Source organism: Cherax quadricarinatus, chromosome 3, assembly GCF_038502225.1.
Source record: "Cherax quadricarinatus isolate ZL_2023a chromosome 3, ASM3850222v1, whole genome shotgun sequence".
Lineage (NCBI taxonomy): Eukaryota > Metazoa > Arthropoda > Malacostraca > Decapoda > Parastacidae > Cherax > Cherax quadricarinatus.
The window spans coordinates 67,931,285-67,944,799 of record NC_091294.1 but is presented as its reverse complement, the minus strand read 5'-3'; the positions used below and the strand labels follow the sequence as shown (position 1 = coordinate 67,944,799).

General features: G+C 38.4%; 1 protein-coding gene across 1 annotated transcript in view; it reads right to left on the bottom strand.

The window, feature by feature from the left end:
• The window catches only part of Stlk (Ste20-like kinase), a gene marked incomplete in the record, with an annotated part of 179,338 nt that overhangs the window by 130,673 nt on the left and 35,150 nt on the right, over window positions 1-13,515 (bottom strand). The window contains 1 exon segment of the mRNA XM_053800467.2: window positions 5,179-5,263.

Sequence of the window (13,515 nt, the reverse complement as noted above, 5' to 3'; positions counted from 1 at the left end):
TTCAGACAACGGAACAATGCTCTTCTCCAGACTGAGGGACTGACCACCTCAAAACTTTAAGGGTGATGGACTGATTACATCGTCTTCAAGTATCTTCTGCTTCTATCAACTTTTCTGTACTCGACTGAAGAAGCCTACTGTGTAGGCGAAACGTTTCGAAATAAAGATACCTAACTGTTGCATATGTGTCTTACCTAACAATCTGTCGGTATTTTATACCATTTTAATGTTCATTATTATTATTATTGTTATTATTAATTTAGGGAACTGAAGCTCTATCATTATTATTATTATTGTTATTATTAATTTAGGGAACTGAAGCTCTATCATTATTATTATTATTATTGTTATTATTAATTTAGGGAACTGAAGCTCTATCATTATTATTATTATTGTTATTATTAATTTAGGGAACTGAAGCTCTATCGTTATTATAATAATACAGTAGACCGCCACTGAAGAATTGCTGCACAATTTTATGTAATATGTTGTATAATTAATTTAACATGGTTCAGTTTATGGGAAGAAAAAAAAAATTCTCTTCTGCTCAAGCGGCCACCTTGTTGTGTAGCAGCAGGGGAGCCATCCCCTACCACTCCCTGACACCCCCCGATCCCCTATCACACCCAGACACCACCCCCTGCCATCCCAACATTCATAATTCATACGTGTCCAGTGTTTCTTTGCTACGAGGTAGCTATGTTTGTTAATTGCGTTATATTTTAATTACTATATCTTGTATCTGCCATACTAGTGTTGCTGAAAGTAGCACTAAGAGGTATAAGCACTTGAGTCTTAGAATTAACAAAGATATTAGACAAGAGATAACCTGTAGCTGTAAATGAAGTGTTACTTTGTACACAGAAAAAGAGGTTAACATGAGTTTGTGTGACTAAATGACTGACTTACTGAATGACTGGACTGACTTATTGAGTAACTTGATTGACTTACTGAGTAACTTGACTGACTGACTGAGTGACCTGAGTGTAATAATATTATACTATTATTAATACAGTGGACCCTCGAGTTTCGGCAGCATCGAGTTTCGTGAAATTCGACCTTCGGCAAGTTATTTTGGCAAAATTTGGCCTCGAGTTTTGTGATTAGACTCGTGTTTCAGCGACCGTCCGGTATCCATCCGCCCGTCACTGTGCACACCAAGCCAGTCTTCCACGCCATTCACGCTCAGTGTGCTATTGTTTACCAACACCTAATCATCACCCCGTGGGTTCATACAATACATTTCATAATAATCCATTGTTTTTTTGTGCTTGCAACTGCTAAGTAAGTCAGCATGGACCCAAGGAAAGCTAGTGCAAGCCTTTTGGTAAATAAAGTGAGGAACATGATCCAGAGGGATTTTGAAGGGTTTGAGGCAGACCCTGTCCCTGCTGGCCCTCTGCCTGTTGTGGAAGGTGTTGTGGCATTGGGCAAGTCCATGGGGTTGGAGGTGAGTGTCGGGGATGTGGAAGAGTTGGTGGAGGACCACAGGGAAGAGCTAACCACTGACGAACTGCAAGAGCTTCAACTGGAACAGCATCAGACCACAGCCGAGGAACTTGCTTCAAGGAGGAAGAAAAGAGAGTGAAGGAGGTTCCTTCTTCAGTGATTAACCCTTAACCCTTTGAGGGTCGACAGGCCCTCTCCGAAACTCGTTCTCAGGGTCGGCCAAATTTAAAAAAAAAAAAAATTATTTTTTCTTATGGAAAGATCGAGAATCTTTTCCCGATCATAAAGACACCAAAAGTTTGAAATTTGAATGAAAACTTACGGAATTATGCTCTCGCAAAGTTAGCGGTCTCGGCGATGTTTACGCATCGGCGATTCTGCAGACTTTGAGCCCCATTTTCGGCCAATTTCACTGTCCTGGTCGACAAAAAACATGAATATTTCGCTAGAACTCCATTTTTTCTATCGAATGGGTGCAAGAAACCACTCATTTATGAAATTCAACTATCCAGTACAGTGGTCAGAATTTAGCAATTTTGCCAATTTCACACAAATTTCAAAAGATGCCAATTTCCGAATAGGGTCCAGAATAAACAAGAAAGACATTCCTGGCACTAAAATGACATTTCCTCTAGTCATTATTCACGTCTCAAGGCCCCTCTTATATTCTTTTGCTTTCCACTTTGAATTTTTATTTTCACAAAAAATATAAGATTTACTGTTATGCAGACTACTGCATTAGTGTAAAAAATGGTATAAATATTATTGGTGCACTTGTGAAAGAATATTAGACTCACCAGTTGACGTGTATTGCACGCTTGGCACGATTTTTTTACTTTTGAAGTTTGGTAAAAATCGAACATTTCTGCTACTTTGAGCTCAATTTCAAGGCAACTTTCTTTGTAAAACCGGTCAAAATCATCTCTATTTCTGTAATATGTCTTCCATTCTATAAAATGAGACCAAGAAAACTAGAATACAACAATAAATACAATACGAAAATACACTGCAAAGTCGCTGATTTATTAAAAAAAAATGGTCAAAGTTTTTTTTTTCTCATTATGCACTGTGTGCTGCAGGATTTTTTTTAGACTGTGCACACTGACCACATAGACCCATTCTTTCATATGAAGGCCTACCAGCTTTCTCCCACTAGATTTGAGGCCGCTAGAATTTATGAGTACTAGTACGTCAAAAACCCCTACGCGTAAGACGTACTAGTACGACAAAAACCCTCAAAGGGTTAAATGGTCCAAACAGATCGACGTTCAAATTCGTAGTGCTACAAAAGTAGATCTACTTTTTTTTACATATTTTCAAATATAACAAAAAAAATATATAGATAAAAGTTTTTTTTACAAGTTTTCAAATGCAAAACAAAAAAGATCTACATTTTTTTACATATACTTTCAGATGTTGAAAAAACGTATATATACGTTTGGACCATTTAAGGGTTAAGGACATGTGTGGAATGTGGAATGAGTTGCAAAGTTTTGTTGAAAAGTATCACCCTGACCAGGCTGAAACAAGCCATATCTGCAACATGTACAATGACAGTGTTGTGTCCCACTTCAGGGAAATCTTAAAGAAACGCCAGAAAAAGACCTCTCTGGACAGATATTTTGTGCGACAGGGGTCCAGTGACTCTCAAGTTGTTCCCAGTGGCATTAAAAGAAGGGAAGTAACCCCAGATAAGGACTTGCTACCTAAAGTCCTAATGGAAGGAGATTCTCCTTCCAAACAATAGTGTACACCTTCCTCCTATCTCCTCCTCCCATCTTCCATCCACCCAGAAGTCTTCAGTAAAGGTAACTGTAATGTTATTATTTTTTATATGTATGTACTTGATTTCTCATTGATTTCAGTATATAAATCTTTATTTAATTTGAAAAAAAATATTTTATTTTAATATTTTTGGGTGTCTGGAACGGATTAATTTTAATTCCATTATTTCTTATGGGGAAAATGGTTTCGAGTTTCGTGAATTTTGACTTTCGGCAGGCTCTCTGGAACGGATTAATCACGAAACTCGGGGGTCCACTGTATATTATTATTATTATTGCTAAGAAAAAAAAGAGAATGATTTCCATGGAATTAAAGCATGAAATCATAGATAAACAAGCGAGGTGTCCAGGTTTTGGGTTGAGGGGGAAGAGGGAGGGGGAAGCTGGCTTGTCACTCAAATGTTGGCTCATAACTCAGAACAAAAAATCGACACGGACGGCTCGTACCTCAAAAAACTCGTAAGTTGTCCGGGTCCCTCCTAAGTCAAGGTTCCACTGTAAATACGTATAAACAAATAATATCTTTGTTTCTGCAAGTACATGTACAAGGTATACAGTTCCAGCTGACATCAATGACATACTACTACATAGAAACCGCTTGTTATGCAGAGCATTTCTGGCAAATTATGTCAGTTCTGTCCCAGGATGCGACCCACACCAATCGATTAACACTCAGGTACCCATTTTACTGATGGAGAACATAGACATCTGGTGTAAGGAAACACGCCCAATGTTTCTACCTTCGCCAGGAATCAAACCCAGACCCTCACTGTGTTAATTTAATTACCGGATGGGAGAGAAAAATTTTGATACAAGTGGAACAAAGAGTAAAATATAATGGTAATGATGTGATAAAGCTTAGGGGTATGTTTAAAATTAAAACTGAGGAGCACTTTTAAATATGGTGAAAATCATAAGTTAGGCATATAAATCAAATGGTAATTTCAAAATTGCTGTACTTTAAACAATTTTATGGAAATACATGGTGTTATAAGAATCGACCAATTAAACACACCGTTTTTGTTTCAATTCTTTGGACAAGATAATTGTTTACTTTATCTGGCAAGTTGATCCAATATTTTTGACACTAAGTTGCATTGAATTTCTATAGATTTTCAGATAAGCACAAGGAATATCAAAGAGCTGTGTGCTAGTAAGCAAGTAATTTTATTTAGGCACAGGTATATATAAGTACAATTGTTATACATAGTGTAAATTACCTACAATAACCCCCCCAAAAAAAAAGTCAGAAAGCGACTTATATCCATTGGGGCCCTTGTAATATACGTATTCTTACTTAAACCTTAAAAGTTAAAAGAACTAAGTAACTCAACTGTGTGAAAATCAGTTATAATTTTCTAGAAGTGCCTTAGCAACGTATCAAGATAACAGCTGTAAACAGAAGTGTGCGAAAGTACAGTTGATATCATTACTGGTGGGTATCAGTTAATTTTAATGGTATCAGTACCAACTTAAAATTGAGCAGCAGTAAAAATTCTGATAATGTCTCATATTTAGTTCTAAAGATGTGAAAGAAACAGAGGTATACTGTATATGCATGGCACTAAAATGTAGGTTTAGGGGTTTGAATATAGGCATTTTGTGTAGCATATATAGTACATATATAATTTCAGCAAAACATCATCTCATCTACAATGTGTGGATTAATTATACATTGTATTATTCCAACCACAATATTATGACTTGTATTCTAATTAGTGCATTAATAAAGGAAATGTGCACAGAATAATGAGCAAAAGACACCTTTTTATCAATTGTGTTTTACATAATTATGTGAAGTATGCTGGCAAAATTTAAATACGTACAGTATATACGCAGTAGTGATCTGATAATGGGGTAGAGGTGCAGTAATCTCTAAAGCAAGGGATCTCATACATGTACAAAAGAGAAAAGACAATATATTATTTGTTACCTTACCACTTACATTGCTTACTGAGGATCCTGATTACAGTCCTGAGTCCCTAGTCATCTCCAGGGGAAAAGTCTCAGCAAACTTGAGAATAGATTACCTATTAATAGAGAAAACAAAAACAAATTACCTTAATTAAAAAAAAACTGCTAATCATGAGAATATTGTGCATATTCACAAAAACATTTTACAAGTCCTGCCTTCCTTTAGTGTTTGAATATATACTGTACATGTAGCAAAATTCTATGGAAGTAAACACTGAATTAATAATCAACAAGAGACAGGTATTCAGATTACATACGTATATTCATACATTAATTGGATTATTGCTGATACTTTGCATTTATGCCTTTATTGTTAAATATTTCCTGTGAAAGTGTTACAGTGCGTTAGATACAGTGTTTACACAGTGTTGTTGATACGGTAGTGTTTATATATACACAACAATTAGTATGATAATGTAGTCTTGCATAATAATTAGTATCCCATTCCACATTGATAGTAATCCTGGTAATATGGAAGATGCTCACTTTTCCAAAGTTTGTCCAGTCAGAATCACTGTTAAGATAACCATTTTTAAGAATAATAAATAATAATAATAATAATAATAATAATAATAATAATAATAATAATTTTTATTTTTTTATTATCACACTGGCCGACTCCCACCAAGGCAGGGTGGCCCGAAAAAGAAAAACTTCCACCATCATTCACTCCATCACTGTCTTGCCAGAAGGGTGCTTTACACTACAGTTTTTAAACTGCAACATTAACACCCCTCCTTCAGAGTGCAGACACTGTACTTCCCATCTCCAGGACTCAAGTCCGGCCTGCCGGTTTCCCTGAACCCCTTCATAAATGTTACTTTGCTCACACTCCAACAGCACGTCAAGTATTAAAAACCATTTGTCTCCATTCACTCCTATCAAACACGCTCACGCATGCCTGCTGGAAGTTAAAGCCCCTCGCACACAAAACCTCCTTTACCCCCTCCCTCCAACCTTTCCTAGGCCGACCCCTACCCCGCCTTCCTTCCACTACAGACTGATACACTCTTGAAGTCACTCTGTTTCGCTCCATTCTCTCTACATGTCCGAACCACCTCAACAACCCTTCCTCAGCCCTCTGGACAACAGTTTTGGTAATCCCGCACCTCCTAACTTCCAAACTATGAATTTTCTGCATTATATTCACACAACACATTGCCCTCAGACATGACATCTCCATTCCCTCCAGCCTTCTCGCTGCAACATTCATCACCCATGCTTCACACCCATATAAGAGCGTTGGTAAAACTCTACTCTCATACATTCCCCTCTTTGCCTCCAGGGACAAAGTTCTTTGTCTCCACAGACTCCTAAGTGCACCACTCACCCTTTTCCCCTCATCAATTCTATGATTCACCTCATCTTTCATAGACCCATCCGCTGACACGTCCACTCCCAAATATCTGAATACATTCACCTCCTCCATACTCTCTCCCTCCAATCTGATATCCAATCTTTCATCACCTAATCTTTTTGTTATCCTCATTACCTTACTCTTTCCTGTATTCACTTTTAATTTTCTTCTTTTGCACACCCTACCAAATTCATCCACCAACCTCTGCAGTTTCTCTTCAGAATCTCCCAAGAGCACAGTGTCATCAGCAAAGAGCAACTGTGACAACTCCCACTTTATGTGTGATTCTTTATCTTTTAACTCCACGCCTCTTGCCAAGACCCTCGCATTTACTTCTCTTACAACCCCATCTATAAATATATTATACAACCACAGTGACATCACACATCCTTGTCTAAGGCCTACTTTTACTGGGAAATTATTTCCCTCTTTCCTACATACTCTAACTTGAGCCTCACTATCCTCGTAAAAACTCTTCACTGCTTTCGGTAACCTACCTCCTACACCATACACCTGCAACATCTGCCACATTGCCCCCCTATCCACCCTGTCACATTTTTTTTTTTTTTTTTATTATCACACTGGCCGATTCCCACCAAGGCAGGGTGGCCCGAAAAAGAAAAACTTTCACCATCATTCACTCCATCACTGTCTTGCCAGAAGGGTGCTTTACACTACAGTTTTTAAACTGCAACATTAACACCCCTCCATCAGAGTGCAGGCACTGTACTTCCCATCTCCAGGACTCAAGTCCGGCCTGCCGGTTTCCCTGAATCCCTTCATAAATGTTACTTTGCTCACACTCCAACAGCACGTCAAGTATTAAAAACCATTTGTCTCCATTCACTCCTATCAAACACGCTCATGCATGCCTCCTGGAAGTCCAAGCCCCTCGCACACAAAACCTCCTTTACCCCCTCCCTCCAACCTTTCCTAGGCCGACCCCTACCCTGCCTTCCTTCCACTACAGACTGATACACTCTTGAAGTCATTCTGTTTCGCTCCATTCTCTCTACATGTCCGAACCACCTCAACAACCCTTCCTCAGCCCTCTGGACAACAGTTTTGGTAATCCCGCACCTCCTCCTAACTTCCAAACTACGAATTCTCTGCATTATATTCACACCACACATTGCCCTCAGACATGACATCTCCACTGCCTCCAGCCTTCTCCTCGCTGCAACATTCATCACCCACGCTTCACACCCATATAAGAGCGTTGGTAAAACTATACTCTCATACATTCCCCTCTTTGCCTCCAAGGACAAAGTTCTTTGTCTCCACAGACTCCTAAGTGCACCACTCACTCTTTTTCCCTCATCAATTCTATGATTCACCTCATCTTTCATAGACCCATCCGCTGACACGTCCACTCCCAAATATCTGAATACGTTCACCTCCTCCATACTCTCTCCCTCCAATCTGATATTCAATCTTTCATCACCTAATCTTTTTGTTATCCTCATAACCTTACTCTTTCCTGTATTCACCTTTAATTTTCTTCTTTTGCACACCCTACCAAATTCATCCACCAATCTCTGCAACTTCTCTTCAGAATCTCCCAAGAGGACAGTGTCATCAGCAAAGAGCAGCTGTGACAACTCCCACTTTGTGTGTGATTCTTTATCTTTTAACTCCACGCCTCTTGCCAAGACCCTCGAATTTACTTCTCTTACAACCCCATCTATAAATATATTAAACAACCACGGTGACATCACACATCCTTGTCTAAGGCCTACTTTTACAGGGAAAAAATTTCCCTCTTTCCTACATACTCTAACTTGAGCCTCACTATCCTCGTAAAAACTCTTCACTGCTTTCAGTAACCTACCTCCTACACCATACACTTGCAACATCTGCCACATCGCCCCCCTATCCACCCTGTCATACGCCTTTTCCAAATCCATAAATGCCACAAAGACCTCTTTAGCCTTATCTAAATACTGTTCACTTATATGTTTCACTGTAAACACCTGGTCCACACACCCCCTACCTTTCCTAAAGCCTCCTTGTTCATCTGCTATCCTATTCTCCGTCTTACTCTTAATTCTTTCAATTATAACTCTACCATACACTTTACCAGGTACACTCAACAGACTTATCCCCCTATAATTTTTGCACTCTCTTTTATCCCCTTTGCCTTTATACAAAGGAACTATGCATGCTCTCTGCCAATCCCTAGGTACCTTACCCTCTTCCATACATTTATTAAATAATTGCACCAACCACTCCAAAACTATATCCCCACCTGCTTTTAACATTTCTATCTTTATCCCATCAATCCCGGCTGCCTTACCACCTTTCATTTTGCCTACTGCCTCACGAACTTCCCCCACACTCACAACTGGCTCTTCCTCACTCCTACAAGATGTTATTCCTCCTTGCCCTATACACGAAATCACAGCTTCCCTATCTTCATCAACATTTAACAATTCTTCAAAATATTCCCTCCATCTTCCCAATACCTCTAACTCTCCATTTAATAACTCTCCTCTCCTATTTTTAACTGACAAATCCATTTGTTCTCTAGGCTTTCTTAACTTGTTAATCTCACTCCAAAACTTTTTCTTATTTTCAACAAAATTTGTTGATAACATCTCACCCACTCTCTCATTTGCTCTCTTTTTACATTGCTTCACCACTCTCTTAACCTCTCTCTTTTTCTCCATATACTCTTCCCTCCTTGCATCACCTCTACTTTGTAAAAACTTCTCATATGCTAACTTTTTCTCCCTTACTACTCTCTTTACATCATCATTCCACCAATCGCTCCTCTTCCCTCCTGCACCCACTTTCCTGTAACCACAAACTTCTGCTGAACACTCTAACACTACATTTTTAATCCTACCCCATACCTCTTCGACCCCATTGCCTATGCTCACATTTGCCCATCTATCCTCCAATAGCTGTTTATATCTTACCCTAACTGCCTCCTCTTTTAGTTTATAAACCTTCACCTCTCTCTTCCCTGATGCTTCTATTCTCCTTGTATCCCATCTACCTTTTACTCTCAGTGTAGCTACAACTAGAAAGTGATCTGATATATCTGTGGCCCCTCTATAAACATGTACATCCTGAAGTCTACTCAGCAGTCTTTTATCTACCAATACATAATCCAACAAACTACTGTCATTTCGCCCTACATCATATCTTGTATACTTATTTATCCTCTTTTTCTTAAAATATGTATTACCTATAACTAAACCCCTTTCTACACAAAGTTCAATCAAAGGGCTCCCATTATCATTTACACCTGGCACCCCAAACTTACCTACCACACCCTCTCTAAAAGTTTCTCCTACTTTAGCATTCAGGTCCCCTACCACAATTACTCTCTCACTTGGTTCAAAGGCTCCTATACATTCACTTAACATCTCCCAAAATCTCTCTCTCTCCTCTGCATTCCTCTCTTCTCCAGGTGCATACACGCTTATTATGACCCACTTCTCGCATCCAACCTTTACTTTAATCCACATAATTCTTGAATTTACACATTCATATTCTCTTTTCTCCTTCCATAACTGATCATTTAACATTACTGCTACCCCTTCCTTTGCTCTAACTCTCTCAGATACTCCAGATTTAATCCCATTTATTTCCCCCCACTGAAACTCTCCTACCCCCTTCAGCTTTGTTTCGCTTAGAGCCAGGACATCCAACTTCTTTTCATTCATAACATCAGCAATCATCTGTTTCTTGTCATCCGCACTACATCCACGCACATTTAAGCAACCCAGTTTTATAAAGTTTTTCTTCTTCTCTTTTTTAGTAAATGTATACAGGAGAAGGGGTTACTAGCCCATTGCTCCCGGCATTTTAGTCGCCTCATACGACACGCATGGCTTACGGAGGAAAGATTCTTTTCCACTTCCCCATGGACAATAGAAGAAATAAAAAGGACAAGAGCTATTTAGAAAAAGGGAGAAAAACCTAGATGTATGTATATATATATATGCATGTGCGTGTCTGTGAAGTGTGACCAAAGTGTAAGTAGGAGTAGCAAAATATCCCTGTTATCTAGCGTGTTTATGAGACAGAAAAAGAAACCAGCAATCCTACCATCATGCAAAACAGTTACAGGTTTTTGTTTCACAGTCATCTGGCAGGACGGTAGTACTTCCCTGGGTGGTTGCTGTTTACCAACCTACTACCTACCCTGTCACATGCCTTTTCCAAATCCATAAATGCCACAAAGACCTCTTTAGCCTTATCTAAATACTGTTCACTTATATGTTTCACTGTAAACACCTGGTCCACACATCCCCTACCTTTCCTAAAGCCTCCTTGTTCATCTGCTATCCTATTCTCCATCTTACTCTTAATTCTTTCAATAATAACTCTACCATACACTTTACCAGGTATACTCAACAGACTTATCCTCCTATAATTTTTGCACTCTCTTTTGTCCCCTTTGCCTTTATACAAAGGAACTATGCATGCTCTCTGCCAATCCCTAGGTACCTTACCCTCTTCCATACATTTATTAAATAATTGCACCAACCACTCCAAAACTATATCCCCACCTGCTTTTAACATTTTTATCTTTATCCCATCAATCCCGGCTGCCTTACCCCCTTTCATTTTACCTACTGCCTCACGAACTTCCCCCACACTCACAACTGGCTCTTCCTCACTCCTACAAGATGTTATTCCTCCTTGCCCTATACACAAAATCACAGCTTCCCTATCTTCATCAACATTTAGCAATTCCTCAAAATATTCCCTCCATCTTCCCAATACCTCTAACTCTCCATTTAATAACTCTCCTCTCCTATTTTTAACTGACAAATCCATTTGATCTCTAGGCTTCCTTAACTTGTTAATCTCACTCCAAAACTTTTTCTTATTTTCAACAAAGTTTGTTGATAACATCTCACCCACTCTCTCATTTGCTCTCTTTTTACATTGCTTCACCACTCTCTTAATAATAATAATAATAATAATAATAATAATAATAATAATAATAATAATAATAATAATATCTTTATTTTTACAAGTACATGCACAAGGTATACAGGCCTTGCAGACATCAATTTATTTATTTATTTATTTATATAATGTCTTTGCAAACAGTACATTGAGACTGTGTATATACAATAGTGGGTTCCAATGCAGAGAGAGCCTCTATTATGCCTAGGCATTATGGGCCAACTTAGCATTATTGGCTTACATTCTACTTAATACTAAGAAATAGTATATCATAGTTGTACAGTAGGAAAGTAATTATTTCATAATTGTACAGTAGAATATTAATTATAAATGAATCAAAATTTGTATAATACAAAGATATACGTATTTATACTGTATTCTAAAATGCTTTTGTGAAAAACAATGATTCAACTATATTCCTGTCAACAATGGATAAAAGGTTCAATGTGATTGTTTCAGTTATGATGTGGGAGTACATAGGTGAGTAAATGACATACTACTATATAGAAAGTCACTTGTTATGCACAGTATTTCAAGCAAGCTAGGTCAGTTTTCCCAGGATGCAACCCACACCAGAAGACTAACACCCAGGTACCCACTATTACTGATGGGTGAACATGGACAACCAGTGTAAGGACACTCACCCAATGTTTCCACTCCTTTGCCGGGAATCAAACCCAGACCCACACTGTGTGAAGCGAGAGCTTTTGCACCAGATATTGATCCCTCATTCATCTGAATGCTGACCAGCTGCTACCTCATGGACATTGGTACTGCTGCAGGATCAAAAACCCAATCCCCTCAATTCCGGTTGGCAACTGTTCAACGATCCATGGGGATGAGGAAGTACTGGTACTGTTCCTATAAGGTGATGAAAGTTATCAAGAGACTAGCCTCACTTATCCAGTTCCACCTGGAAAAACCTCCAATATCCATTGGTAGCTCTTTACGGGGTGAGAAAGAAATATCAGACACCATTTTGAATGGTGTAGACATGTGGTGGGTTTTCCTCTTGCAAATGGCAGTTAAGCACTATACGTATTTCCTTTCCAATTTAGGATGCCTATTCTGAGCTGTGGTAGCAATGATTCTCAGAATTATCAACATATACAATAACTGGCTAGGACATCACTAGGCAAGTTATTCCTTTCCTCCACAGCTGTATAAAAGATAACATTGCCTTGAACTGGTTGATGCTAAGAAATACTTTGCAAGAGAATCTGCAGAAAGGAAGAAGACCATTACCATTTTACCTACTAATATTAAGATATAAATATCAAGAGCAGGCAATCTATAACAATGAACTTGCTGAACACAGAAACTGTATCTAAGACTTCATGCCAGACACAGGTATGGTAAAATGGTAGACAATGGAGATAGAACAATTTGCTGGATTCTATTTCATATTGGTCTTCAAATGCAAGACAAAGCTGATAAATTAGCACAGATGTAACCTTTCAAGGAAAGAGCAGATTACAACTCTGGGCTATCCATTAGTTGAGGTCAATAATAAGAAAAAGTCTTCAACTGAGATTGAGGGAGACTGACACCCATCAGTCCATCTATCATGTTAATAGTACATCCAACAAGATCAGCATACTCCTAGATATCAATACTGCCCAGCATCAGTTGGGCTACAGGTACATTGTCACTACCAACTGATGTAGACTTCAGTTAAAAGTAAATTCTGCCAGAGGAACTACTATCATGAATTTTGAGACAACCCATGAACAAATACTCAAGAAATATCAAAAAATTATACCAGCAGGAGCCATAGTAGAAAAACATCTTGACTTTACCTATTGAAAATACTGTACTACATAAGCTAATACTGTAAATCCTGAATAATTCATAACCACATATAAACTACAAAGTAGTGTTTTTGTAGTTGAATTCATGTCTGCCTAAACAACTCAATATGACTGTTTCCAAATCACAAACTTGTAAATAGTTTATTACTAGAGTACAACCTCTCCTCACATAACGACAGAGATAGGGACCTAAGACCCTGCTGGTAAACAA